The 15,000-nt window shown below is 37.5% G+C and overlaps 1 pseudogene; it reads right to left on the reverse strand.

Moving 5' to 3' along the window:
• Positions 1-14,923, reverse strand: part of LOC143040429 (uncharacterized) — a 20,189-nt pseudogene extending 5,266 nt beyond the window's left edge.
• Between the last annotated feature and the right edge of the window lie 77 nt (positions 14,924-15,000).

Genomic DNA, 15,000 nt, shown 5'->3' on the forward strand with positions numbered 1-15,000 from the left:
ACTTGCTTTGACCCGTCCGGACTACTAAGAGAAGGAACAGGTAGAAGTTTAACCTCACACTCGGTAGCCAAGGGGTCCACCTTGAATAACGAATTCCTCACAGGGCACAGACAATTTTAATTTTATTCTGGCGGGGAATCTCTTATTCCTCCCCCGTGTCATCCCAAAGCAGGGGAAGGACGAGGTGGAAAGTCGAAGTCTTTCCCTCCTACTCTCCCTGTCTCCGTCCTTGATACCCGAACCACGAACTTGCATATTCATTCTCAAACAGGATTCTATGCTCGGAGTGACCTCTGTCGCTCCCTACCACGGCTGGTTATCACCCTATGTGAGCGATTTGCGCTAGTGACACATGATGAAGGATAAATGAAGTCGACTGTACGTGTATATATCTAAATGTGTGTGTGCACGTATATATAATTTATATATATATATATATATATATATATATATATATATATATACATATATGTATATTTATATATGTATATATATATAAATGCATATACATATATATATACACACACACACACACACACACACACACACATATATATATGTATATTATATATATATATATATATATATATATACATATATGTATATTCATATATATATATGTATATATATAAATGCATATATATATACATATATATATACATACATATATATATATATATATATATATATATATATATATATATATATATGTGTGTGTATACGGTATTGAAACAGGTTGAACTATGAACACTGATAAAATCTAAGGTTTCGACTTTACGTCAGCGTTCCTGATTAAACCTGTGTTTCCTTACCACCTTTTCCGCTTGACTGCCTCACCTTCAAAACAATATATATAAATATATAAATATATATATATATATATATATATATATATTTATATATATATACACATCCTCATATATATACATATATATATATATATATATATATATATATATATATATATATATATATATATATATATATATGAGTGGTAGGGTGGTGAGTTTCAACGCCAAGAATCCGTTGAGATTTTATTTCTGACGTTTCGTCCGACTAGGACTTCCTCAGAGTATACACAAATAAGACAACGACAACTTATATAATCGCACAGCTCACCCCGTTCCTCCCCGGTCAATGTTGTTGCCATCTCGCTTTCGTCTTGCCTCGTGGATAATTAGGCCGCTTGCTACCCCCGCCAACTTGACAAAACCGTCCCGATGATTGCTACATGGGAGTGAGGTAATATACGCTGCCTCAATTGTCCTCCTTTCCTTTTTGTTAAGTCCATTATGGAGCACCTCTGTTTTTTCCCAATCCGGCAGGTGGCCAAAGTTGTCGATGTGTACCACTAATGAGTTGGATGTCCGGTGGGCTTTGATGTCATTTTTGTGTTCAATCGTCCGCTTGTGAATTCCTCTGCTAGTTTCGCCATAGTAACTAGCGGGGCAGCTTTTGCAAGGAATTCTGTAAACTAGACATTTATCTTCGTCTTTGATTTTGGTTCTAATTTTATTTCTCACAACGTCGCCTGTTTTTACTCCCGTGCTGGCATTTAGCATTGTAATTATCCATCAAGATATACCATTTCTCTTCCACTTTTGTCTCTTCCACGTAAAAACTTTCACAATTTGCATTCCGGAAGAATTTCTTTAGTTTTGAAAAGTCCGTTTTGTTGTACATCAACCTTCCTTTTCTCATGGAAGAGACAAAAGTGGAAGAGAAACGGGATATCTTGATGGATAATTACAATGAAGGGGTGAATAGGCACGTACCAAGACAGCAGCTAGAGAGAGTGCACATTAAATGCTGATACAACAAAAGATGCAGTGAGGCAAAAGATAGAAGGGACAGAGCTTGGAAAAGATGTGGAAAAGATAAAACAAAAAACAAAAAAGGACAATGGCAAGCTTATATAAGCTATAGAAGTGAGTATGTTAAAGTGAGAAGAGAGGAAAAAAGGAACCATGAAAAAGATATTATAGATAAATGCAAATAGCAACCCAAGCTATTCTATCGATACGTGAATGGTAAACTTAAAAACGACAAGGAAATGGTGAAACTACACCAAGGGAATATAAAATACACAGAAGAATTAGAAATGGCCGAAGTCATGAATAACACTGCATAACAATGAAAAAAAAACGGAAATGAGACTATCCTTTTCTGGAGTTATTTTTTGCGTAGATCACGAATATAACATCCGTTTCTTTCTGTGACCCTCCAGTTCTTCGTAAATAGCAGTGCCCGCAATGTCTATCTGAACGGTATTTTTTGTTGCTTTTACCATTTATATAATTTTTCACATAGCTATGTGTTTTTTTTTCTTAACAGGATACAGAGTTAAGATGCCTAGAGAATGCAAGAATTCGCCAGACAAGTTTTGTTATATATGTGGATCAGTTACATTAAGGCAATACAAGAGACAGTTGACTCAACGTGTAAAGAAACTTTATGAGCTGTACTTTGGATGTAAAGTGGGTGACCAGGACAAAAGCTGGGCACCTCACATATGTTGTGTCAGGTGTACAAGTTCCCTTTCTGCCTGGGTGAAAGGCAAAGGGACTGGCCTCATGTTTGGCGTACCAATGGTCTGGAGGGAGCCAAAGGACCACTCAACGGATATTAAAGGTGGGTGTTCAGTGTTTATTTTTTTTACTGTTTTTATATATATTTTCAAGAGATGTATCAATAAAAAAGATCGAAATACATAATAAGTTGCACTTCCACTATTTTTGCACGTGATCACAACCAATAGTATCCATTTTTAGTCTGATTTTATTTTATTTTCCTGCAGGTCGCAACAGAAAAGGCAAGAAATCTATCGTGTATCCAGATCTTCAGTCTGCTATTCGCCCAGTTCTACATTCAAGTGATATTCCTGTACCACAGCCGCCCTCTGAACTACCAAGCGATGACACGAGCAACTCAGACGATTCAGAATCTCAAGATGCAACGTATACGACACAACTTGAATCTGATAAGAAACCACACCTCATCACCCAACCAGAACTCAATGATCTAGTTCGTGATCTAACACTTACTAAGCAACAGAGTGAACTCCTGGCCTCACGTTTGCAACAATGGCACCTGTTGGATGAAGAAGCTCGAATTACAGTATTTAGGAAGCGTTCTGCAAATATACAGGATTTCTTCACTTTGGAAAACAACTTGACTTATTGTAATGATATCAGAGGCCTATTCAGTGCCCTTGAGCTGTCCTATGAACCCAATGAGTGGAGGCTATTCATAGATGGATCCCTTTACAGCATAAAAGCAGTTCTGTTGCACATTGGGAACACCATGCCTTCAGTTCCAGTTGCTTACTCAGTCATTTTAAGAGAGACATATGAGAACCTTGCTTTTATTCTAGACCGCATAAGTTACAAAGAGCATGAGTGGTTAATTTGTGCAGACTTGAAAGTAGTAGCCATACTTAATGGGCTACAAACTGGATACACCAAATTTATGTGCTTTCTTTGCAAGTGGGACAGTAGGGCCAGATCAGAACATTATATACGCTCAGAATGGCCATCTCGGGAATCTATGACGCTTGGATGCCATAATGTAATTCATGAGCCACTAGTTAAGAAGGAGAAAATCATTTTGCCACCACTGCATATAAAACTAGGCCTAATGAAGCAATTTACCAAAGCACTGCAACATAACAAGCCATGTTTCCAGTATCTCAAAGGGATCTTCCCTAAAATTAGTGATGCCAAGATTAAAGAGGATATATTTGTAGGCCCTCAGATTCGCAAGCTTATAAATGATGAGGACTTTGAGGCGACAATGGATGAACCTGAGCTAGCGGCCTGGCATGCATTCAAAGATGTATGCAAAGGGCTTCTGGGAAAGCACCAAGAGTCCCAGCGAGAGCGTAAAGTGGAGAGGCTAATCAAATGCTACCAAGATCTCGGATGCAATATGTCACTGAAGATACACTTTCTTCATTCTCATCTGTCCTTCTTCCCAGAGAATGCAGCAGATGTGAGTGGTGAACATGGAGAGAGGTTCCATCAAGATATAGCGTCTATGGAAAACAGGTACAAGGGAAAATGGAGCCCTGCTATGCTGGCTGACTTCTGTTGGAACCTGAAGCGTGACACGCCTGAGACGTCTTATAAAAGTGGAAGTAAATAATAGATTGTAGGTTAATACATCATATAAAGCTAACAAACATGCCGATTCATTATATATTAATTAAATAAATACAATGAAGACATTTAATCTGACTTTGGGAGCAAAATACATTTATGGAACCTTGGAAATCTCTATTAATTGCATAATTATTAAAACAGCGATTTACAAAAAATTGTGACGTGGCATGAAATTTTTGTTATCAAATTTGAATTCAGCACACTGAACTTCATAATAAAACGCACATGAGAACTATGTTTTTTTCTTAATCCTGAAATTTGTTGTACAGTGTAATCACTTCGGATCTGTCTTCACTAGAGAGAAAGCACAATATTGTGACGAATATAATAAAAGGCGATCTCCCCCGATGAGCGAGATAGCAATAACAAAAAAAGAAATATTGGAGCATCTACCAAACCTTGACGTCAGGAAATCACATGGCCCGGATGGAATTGCAAATTGGATTCTAAGAGAATGCAAAGAAGAACTAACGGGCAAAATACATAACTTAATAAGTTGCTCATTTAAAGAAGGAAAAATACCAAAAGACTGGAAAAATGCTAACATTGTACCAATATATAAAGGAGGGAACAAGGAAGAACCAACTAACTACAGGCCAGTCTCACTAACAAGCACTATAGCCAAAATTTGTGAGAAAATCATCAAGAATAGATGGGTAAAACACCTGGAAGACAACAATATAAAAAACCCAAGACAATTTGGGTTCAGACAAGGAAGATCATGTACCACAAACTTGATATGTTTCTAATCAAGATTAATAGACATAATGCAAGAAAGGAATGGATGGGCTGATTGTGCCTTCCTGGACTTACAGAAAGCTTTTGACAAAGTATCACACACAAAATAATAAAAAGAATGAAACACATAGGAGGGATACAAGGGAACTTAATAAATGGATGGAGGACTTCTTAATTGGTAGAAAGATGAGAGTAGTGCTCAGAGAAAAATATTTAGGTTGGAAAGAGGTGATCAGTGGAGTACCGCAAGGATCTGTATTGGCTCCAATAATGTTTGCTATTTATGTGAATGACATGGATGATGATGTGAAATGTTACATGAGCTTCTTTGCAGACGACGCCAAACTGTTAAGGAAAGTAAAAAATAAAAAGGATTGTGAATCACTGGAGGAAGACCTGAATAAGGTATGGAACTGGAGTCAGAAATGAGAAGTGGACTTCAATATTAACAAGTGTAGCATAATGGAGTTTGAAAAAAGCAAAAATAGAATATCAGGACAATATAAAATTGGAGCCAAGGAGGTAAAAAAGAGAGACCCGAAAAAGATTTTGGTGTAATTATCTCTAACGACTTGTCCTGTGATAAACAGATAAACAAAATTGTCGGAGAATCCTACAACTTGCCAAGATCAATAAAAGTGGCATTTACATATTTGGACGAAGAAAGGATTAAAACAATATTGGTCACACTGATAAGGCCTAGACTAGAATATGCGGCGACATTATGGTCACCCAGTACCAAAAAGAATATAAAGAAAATAGAAAGAATCCAGAGAGCAACCACAAAAATGGCACCTGCACTTGCAAACTTGTCATATGAGGAGAGATTGGCTAAACTGGAGTTACCGACTCTGAAGCAAAGAAGAGAGAGAGGTGACCTACTGACCATCTACAGAATCATGAAGGGCACAGAAATACTCGATAGAGAGGACTTGTTAAACTAGGACAAGAGAAGCACAAGAGGACATGAAAAAAAAAAGCATAGCTACAGAATAGATCTGAAGAAAAACAGTTTTCCATAGAGAGTGGAACAAACTGGACAATGAAATAGTGTGTGTGCGAAAACCATTCATGAGTTTAAGAGCAAACTAGACACCGTGAGATACAAAGGCGGGACAACACGAGCGTAGCTCCCCTTCCCGCAAAATACAGCTAGGTAAATACTACTAGGTAAACACACACACACACACACACACACACACACACACACACACACACACACACACACACACACACACACACACACACACACACACACACACACACACACACACACACACACACACACACACACACACACACACACACACACACACACACACACACACACACACACACACACACACACACACACACACACTCACACACACACACACACACACACACACACACACACACACACACACACACACACACACACACACACACACACACACACACACACACACACACACACACACACACACACACACACACACACACACACACACACTTTCTTCGGATGGACGGCGAAGATTGGAGTTCTGAAGAAAAGTGAAATTTTCGTGGATCTCAACGCAAAGGAAATACCTTATTGTATTTACAGGGAAGGGGAAAGCTCGCGGTGTAGTGGGAAAGTGAAGAAAAAGGAGAAGGGGAGGGATTACTGAGGGAAATGGAAGGAAATGAGGAAGGGGAGGACTTGGTTCAGGAGGCCAGGCGTCTTGTAAACAAGAGAAGGACCGATGATTTTGGTGAAGGGATTAGCAAAAATGTAAAGATTAGAAATATAGATAAGAGCAGCACAATGGAAGGTGAGGATAATAATTTCCAGGGATTTAATGAGGGGGGGGGGGCGGATACCAACCTCCCCCGATTAGCAAGACTAGAGGAAAAACTTGAACAAATGACCGAACATTGGGAGAATAGGTTCGGTAACATAGCAAAGATTGCGCAGAGAGTTGAAAAATTGGAAGAACTAAAGGAGGTGAACAAAAACTTAACTAAAGAAATAAAAGAATTAAAAAGACAGTTAAAAGAAGTAAAAGAGGAGAATGAAGAATTAAAGAGGAATAATAAAGACAATAAAGAGGCCATAACAAAAGAAGCACAAGGTTGGGAAAAAATCCAAGAAAACAGTAAAGTTGCATTTACTGACATAATTAAACAGCAAATGAAAGAACAAACTGAAGACTCAGTTATTAAAGTGACGAGACAGAAGGAGAATATAGTAAGAGACTTAGCAGATAAAAAGAAATGTATAATTATATTGGGAATGGAAGAGAAACATAACCTAAATAGAACCACAAGAATCAATGAGGAAAAAGAAAAAGTAAGCAGTTTACTAGAATTAGTTCTGGAAGATGAACCTGAAATCATGAAACAAATTGAAGAGATATGTAGCCTCGGAAAGTATAGTACAGATAAGACCAGACCAATTAAGATTAAATTCAGGTTACAAACGACGGCAGAGAATATCTTAGCATAAAGAGGGAAACTAGCAGCAAGTGAACAATATAAAAAGGTATGGATAAAAAGAGAAATGAATAAAGAAGAAAGAGAGGAGGAAAAATGAAAAAACATGTAGCTAAGAAGAAAAAAACGAGAAAAAAAAAACAGAGTCAGAAAAAGAGAAATTCTATTGGAGAGTAGTGAATATGAAAGTAAGGAAATACAACATACTAGAGAAAAACAAACGGAAAATAGAGAACAAAATGGAAGTGGCAGAAAACTAAGAGTGTCTTACACAAATATAGATGGATTAATAACAGGACTGAATGAGCTGAATGATTATCTGAAGGAAAAAGAACTGGACACAATGGGAATTGTAGAAACGAAATTAAAAGGTCCACTACCACCCAACAGTGTAGGACATGATGCATATAATTATTGGATTAGAAACAGAGAGACAAAACAAGGGGGTGGAGTTATGTTCCTGACTAAGAAGGACATAAACGTGAGGTGTGTCACATATGGAAATAATACAGTAGAGATGATTATGATCGAAGTGTAAGACAGAGATAGGAAGAGCAGAAAGTTTATGATAAATTATGTGCCTCCAAAAACAGCCTCGTGGGAAGAGAGTGAACATAAAAGTATGTTAGAGGACACAAAGATAACATTAAATAAGATAATGGAAGATGGAGGAAAAATAGTTATGATGGGCGACTTTAGTTGCAAAGAAGTCTGCTGGGAAGAGATGACAGTAAAAGGTGGAGACGGCTCATAGGGAAATGTTCTACTCGAGATGATTATTGACCATACAATGACACAGTGAATACAGGAGAACACTAGGTATAGAAATGAAGAGGAACCATCGAGACTAGACCTACTAATCACATCTGAATCTAGAATAGTGGAAAAAATTGAATATAAAACACCAATAAGTAAAAGTGACCACATATTGATTGAACTGGAACTAAATGAGGAAAAATACATGAAAAGAAATGAACAATATAGAAAACTGGGAAGGAATATACAAAGAAGAAACAACAGTGGAAGAGAAATGGAATATTTTGACAACAATTTATATAAAAAAAGGAGTGGAAAAGTATGTTCCAAGACAAAAACAAGAAAAAGAATATGTAAAATGCTGGTACAACAGAAGTTGTAGGGAGTTAAAAGACAAAAGAGATAAAGCTTGGACCAAATAAAAGAAATACAAAAGACCTGAAAAATGGAAAATATATACTTGTTATAGAAATGAATATGTACAAGCGTGCATAGAGGAAAAGAGAAAATATGAAAAAAGATGTCATAGAGAAATGTAAAGATCAACCAAAATTATTTTACATATTTGTAAACAACAAACTGAAAAACAAACAAGACTTGGAGAAATTAAGACAAGGAGGAGTTGAATAAACAGAGGAAATAGAAATGGCGGAAATTATGAACAAACATTTTAAATCAGTGTTTACAAGTGAGAACATACAACCTGAAGAGATCGAATGAAAAGAGAAAGTCCCCCCTATGAAAGAAATAGAAGTAACAAAGAATGAAATAATGAAACACTTGAGTAATCTTGATGTCAGAAAATCGAATAGACCAAATGAAATAGTAAAACTGGATTCTGAGAGAATGCAGGAATGAACTGGCAGACAAAATACATAGCATAATAAATAGTTCCTTGAAAGAAGGTTAAGTTCCAGAAGATTGGAAAAAAAGCAAATATAGTACCTATATATAAAGGAGGAAATAAAGAAGACCCTACTAACTATAGACCAGTCTCTCTAACAAGTACAATAGCAAAAATTTGTGAAAGAATTGTCAAAAGTAGATGGGTAAAATATTTAGAAAAAAACAATGTGCTAAATCCAAGGCAATTTGGATTCAGACAAGGACGATCATGCGTCACCAATTTAATATGTTTCTATTCAAGGCTAATATATATAATACAAGGAAGAGATGGATGGGCTGATTGTGCATTTCTAGACCTAAAAAAAGCTTTTGACAAAGTACCACATAAGAAGTTCCTTAACAAATTAGAAACCAAAGGAGAAATACAGGGCAAACTGCTTAAATGGATGGAAGACTTTTTGCAAGAAAAAAAAATGAGAGTAGTGATAAGAGACAAACACTCAAATTGGGATGAGGTAAACAGTTCTGGCCCCAATAATGTTTACTATATATATTAATGATATGGATGAAGAAATCGAAAGTTATATGAGCTTCTTTGCAGATGATGCAAAACTATTAAAAAAAGTGAACACGGAAGAAGATTGTGAATCACTACAGAGTGATCTAAATAAAGTATGGGAATGGAGTAGGAAGTGGGAGATGGGGCTCAATACTAAAAAGTGTAGTATAATGGAATTTGGAAAAAGCAAAAACAGAATAACAGGAGCATATAGATTGGGAGAAGAAGGAATAAAAGAAGTTGAAAATGAGAAGGACCTGGGAGTCATTGTTATGAATAATATGTCACCTGAGAAACAAAAAAATATGATTTTTGGTGAAACTTATAATTTAATAAGAACAATCAAAGTGGCATTTACATACCTGGATGAAGAAATGGTAAAGATAATATTAATCACTCTGATAAGACCAAGATTGGAATATGCAGCAACGATGTGGTCACCAAGTACAAAAAAAAAAGTATAAAAAAAAATTGAAAGAATACAAAGAGCAATTACAAAATTGGCACCAACACTCTCAAAACTATCATAGGAAGAGAGACTAGAAAAACTTGAGCTACAGACACTAGAGTAAAGAAGAGAGAGAGGAGATTTGATAGCTATTTACAGAATCATGAAAGGCATAGAAATGATTGATAGAGAGGATCTAATAAAATGGGATGATAGAAATACAAGAGGGCACGGAAAGAAAATCAAGAAAGACAGCTATAGAAGAGATATGAAAAAGAATGGTTTTCCTCACAGAGTAATAGACAGTTGGAACAAGTTAAATGAGAAAGTAGTGTGTGCAAAAACAATACATGAATTTAAAAATAGTTTAGATAAAATGAGATATGAAGACGGGACTCCACGAGCATAGCTCCCCTTCCCGTAAAATACAACTAGGTAAATACAACTAGGTAAATACACACACACACAATGAAGGCAGAAAGTGGTGTAGAGGACGTGTGCTACATTTTATGGATTAGGTGTTTATAAAAACAATATAGCTTTCCACTTTGTGTAGGTAATAAAATTCTTATTTGTAAATATCGGTCGGGGGCTCGAGTGTATTGCTGACATGGCATTCCTTTGTAATCTAAGTGAGATGTGCAGAGATTCGAGGTTATATTAAGTAAACAGTATTGGTATATAGACTTGTAGCAACGGGTTTGATTGGTGAAAGGGTGGAGGAGGAGAAAATTCAATTGGGTCACGATTTGGGGAGGATCTCATATATAAAGTTAATGATCATTGGACTAAAGAAATCACTACGCCAATGCAAAGCTCACGTAGGATCTTGCTCTTGGGAGATTCTTTTGCAGCACGCTGTATAAGAATTAACTGATGAAATATGCAGAAGAAATAAGAAAATAGAAATGTAATTCTCCTGGACAGCTGATTATAATTAAGAGGAACAGACAGTCTAGAACTTGACAAAGTTGAATGATTGGAGGCAACAGGGCCTACCAAGTAAATGTGTAAGTTGCTATTGTTATAGCCAACCGTGAATCGAACCACTTTCAAATCGCCCGCCTACTACTAACGGCTTCGAATATGACTCGTGGCCATCATACGTACGCACAACGTTGGGATTCGAACCTTGCCATGAAACACTTGGCCACGCCTTCCTCGGGTATATAAAGAGAAACTGGCTTCCAGCCCACACTCTCACGGACCCTGACCCTTACCTTGTGGACTTCAACCCCCAGGTCTCGCCCCTTCGTCGCTGTAATATCGGTACACCGCAGTTTTGATCGCAAGTAGTATTAACCAGTCTTGGAGTTAAATATTTCTTTTGTATGTGTTTATTTATGTCTTGAACTTTTGTTATTTCTCTTGTATGTGTTTACTTATGTTCAATGTCCCAGTGTACTTTGAGTGTATGTTCGTAAATGTTAAACAGTAAAGTTTTATTTGCGTTTGTTGTAAATATAGTTTATTTTAGTTTCGTGCAGACTTCTATCTTACCTAATCCTTATAATCCTTACCTACAACCAGTCTCGAATAAAGCTTTTCCTCGGAACGTACCTTTATCTACCTAAATTATCTATACGTTCCACTTTATTGTTATGGGCTTGCACCCGAACTGGAACTCGACTTACCACCCCTCCCCTAGACTCAAACTTTGTTCCATACTTTATATTAGCTCAGGGCAAACCAGGCAAGCGCCCATGACAATTGGGGGCCTGTCCGAAATGGTAATCTATATTTACGTGAAATAGATTAGTGACCCGTAGGTAATATCAGTAGCATGTGCGATTGTCACTTTGTTCATTACTCCCATACACTCACTGTCACTGAACTATTTATCCTTTACTTATATTACTTATATTACTTATATTAGGTTAGATGATAGGATACAAAATATTAATGTGTCGATTATTCGAAGTGTGTGAGACCCCGACATTCATATGTCCGACATTTTCAATCGGTTCAAAAGCAGAACCTCTGTTTAATAAGTTCGCAGTAACTCACCCATGCAATTTACCGGTATTCAACTACCACTTCCCTCCTGAGTTAACTAGCGATCTTCCTAAACTACCCAATTGCTGTAGCCCTAACGTCGAATAATTTTTACGACCCCGTTATAGTGACCTTCCCTCAGTAACTGTGCTTAGGGGATTCATACTATCCCCCTACAGCTTCAAAAGTTTACTATACCTGCACAGTAAGCTGTGTATTCTAAGATTCAAACTATTAGTTAGCCATATTCTGATTCAGCGACAGTCTACTTTGTGTGAGCTCTCCTCTTTCCTCTCGGGAAACCTCTAAGCAGACTATGCGTAAGTTTCGGGCGTATAGTCTGAGGGCTGATATCTTAGTATACATACCGTCTATAGAAGAAATGTTCATAGACCGGGTTCTTACAGAGACCACCATAAATTTCACTCCACCCGAACAGGGAATTATTCCATTTCCGTGTGTGAAGTCCAAGAATTGGTTTATACTAATTTTCCCGGAGTGGAATTCTACGAGTATAGACACTCACAATGCCTTTCAATATAGAAACTTTGTCAAAAATCCCTCAGTGGATCACTTAGAGTATAATCTCAAGAAGGATGACTGGAGACTATTGGCTCAAACCTACCAAATTAATGCTCCTGCTAAAATAAGTAAAGGTGAACTCAAATGAGTGGTCATCGAATCCCTCGTAGATTCGTTGGTACTAGATGCAGACGCATTCGAATTAATTCACGAGGAGAGTGCTCGTGACGTAACTGAAAGAGACCCTGGAAGCAATAGTGACCCCCTCTTGTAGCCCGAAGCCCGCGCTCCCCCCCACTCTCCCCTCAATAAATCAATTGTATCTTTAGAATTAGAGAGAATTAAACTAGAGAGAGAAAGAATAAGACAAGAGCGGGAGCTTGAATTAATGAGATTAAGAGAACGTGAGAAAGAACGAGAAGAAAAAGAGAGAGAACGAGAAGAAAGAGAAAGAGAACGTGAGAAAGAACGAGAAGAAAAAGAGAGAGAACGAGAAGAAAGAGAGAGAGAACGAGAAGAAAGAGAGAGAGAACGTGAGAACAGAGAAAGGGAACTTGAAGTAGAATACCAACGTAAGCTAACATTGGCTGAAATAGATAGGAAAAATAAATCTGCCCACATATTAAATAACCAAGTTGCCTCTATTCCCAATTTTAATGAGTCAGACAAAGAATACTTCTTTAGGCAATTTGAACGTCTAGCTGAGCACGTAAAATGGCCCGTAGAAGAATGGGTGTGGATTATACAAAGCAAATTGGTAGGAACAGCCGCCAAAGTCTTCAACAGTCTTGAGGAGTACTCATCCTATGAATTGGTCAAATCTAGTATCCTCAATGCCTACCAAGTTACTCCTGAGTCTTACCGCCAAAAGTTCCGAAATTTGACCAAATCAACTAACTCAATATTTATCGAATTTGCCTCTGAAAAACTCAGAATCTTTGAGCAATGGCTCTCTGCCACCAAAGTAAAGACTTATGATCAACTCATTAACTTGATGGTCCTCGAGGAATTTATACGCAGAATTCATTACAAATCATGCTTCATCTAAATGGGAAATATGTACTTGACTTAACTGAAGCAGCATTACTGGCCGATCACTACGCGGTACTTAACAGGTTGAACGTACAGAGGGGAAGTAATTTTGTAAAGCCATCAGTAGGTTCCCATGCCACTCCCGATGATAAGCAGGCAGGAAAGACCTCTATCACTACCCCCCTCTATTCTTCCTGTAGCTACTGTAAGAAACCTGGCTATCACATCACTCGATGCCCTGAGCCAGGTTGCAGAATGTCAAAGTGCCCAAGTGGATCGAAAGCACCTACCCAATGAACTGGACCAAAATCTTACGGTCCTCGTAAACTAGTGACCCATTTAGTAAAAGATACCTTTCCCCCCTGTGAAGATGCCTTTAAAAACTTCAAGTCCCATGGTAAAATTTTTACTGAGAAAAGCCCCTCCTAACAAAAAATAAAGGCTCATTTTGACAAAGTTAAAGTTAGGAAATTCAATCCAGGTGGTGAGGTACTTCTTCTCTTACCAGTCCCAGGGACCCCTCGTTCTCTCAAATTCCAGGGCCCTTATGTAGTTTCTCATCGGCTGGATAAGCAAAAATTACGTAGTCCTCACTCCTGACCGTCGTAAAGACTCTAGACTCGTACACGTCAATCTCATGAAAGAGTATGTCCGTAGAAAGCCTACTGATGCGCTAGAGAGACCAATATCATGCCTTGTGAAAACCCGAAAAAATAGCAACATTGTACTCTATAGCTACAATCTAAACAAAACAAAAAAATTCTGAGACAAAAAGAAATTAATTACAGTGTCCTAAAATGGAGCCACCGAAAAAGCAAAAAGAACAAAAATATCAAATATCAGTCCCAACATAAAAACACTTCACAGGTCGCCGATCGATGCTCATTTCGGGTTTGTGATATTTGTTCCTTTTTGTTCTTTTTGTCACTTCTTTTATTTCGGTGAACACTTTATACAAATCTTGTAATTAATTTCTTTGTCATTCAGATTTGGTTTTGGTTTTATTGTTTTGATTTGTATCGCAGCTATAGAGGACAGTGTTATTTTGTCGGGTTTGTGATATTTGGTTCTTGTTCTTTTTGTTCTTTTCGTGAAACAATTGAAGTTTATACATAATTATATTAATTCCACAAAGCCTGCTTTTTCAACCGGTATGTCACTGTCAATTACTTGATTCAGCACCTTTGTTATTGGTTTCATTGCCCCTTCAATCTCTACGTTGGTGAAGAGAGCTTTTATGTCATAACTGACTATCCTCTTGTTTAAGTGTAAATGCTTCAAACTATTGATTAAATGAGTGGAGTTGCGTAGATGTGCTCTGCTGATTGTCCCTATTGCTACAGATAACGGTTTCGCTAGATGTTTTGCGAGCCGATGAGGTGCACTTCCTATCCTCAAGGTAATGTGTCTCATCGGGACTCCTGGCTTGTGCAATTTGGAATCCCTCTCATCCTTGGTGTCCTTGGGGCTTCCTCGATACACACACACAC

This window comes from Oratosquilla oratoria, chromosome 28 (assembly GCF_046742065.1).
Source record: "Oratosquilla oratoria isolate Oo_2021 chromosome 28, ASM4674206v1, whole genome shotgun sequence".
In the NCBI taxonomy this organism is placed as follows: domain Eukaryota; kingdom Metazoa; phylum Arthropoda; class Malacostraca; order Stomatopoda; family Squillidae; genus Oratosquilla; species Oratosquilla oratoria.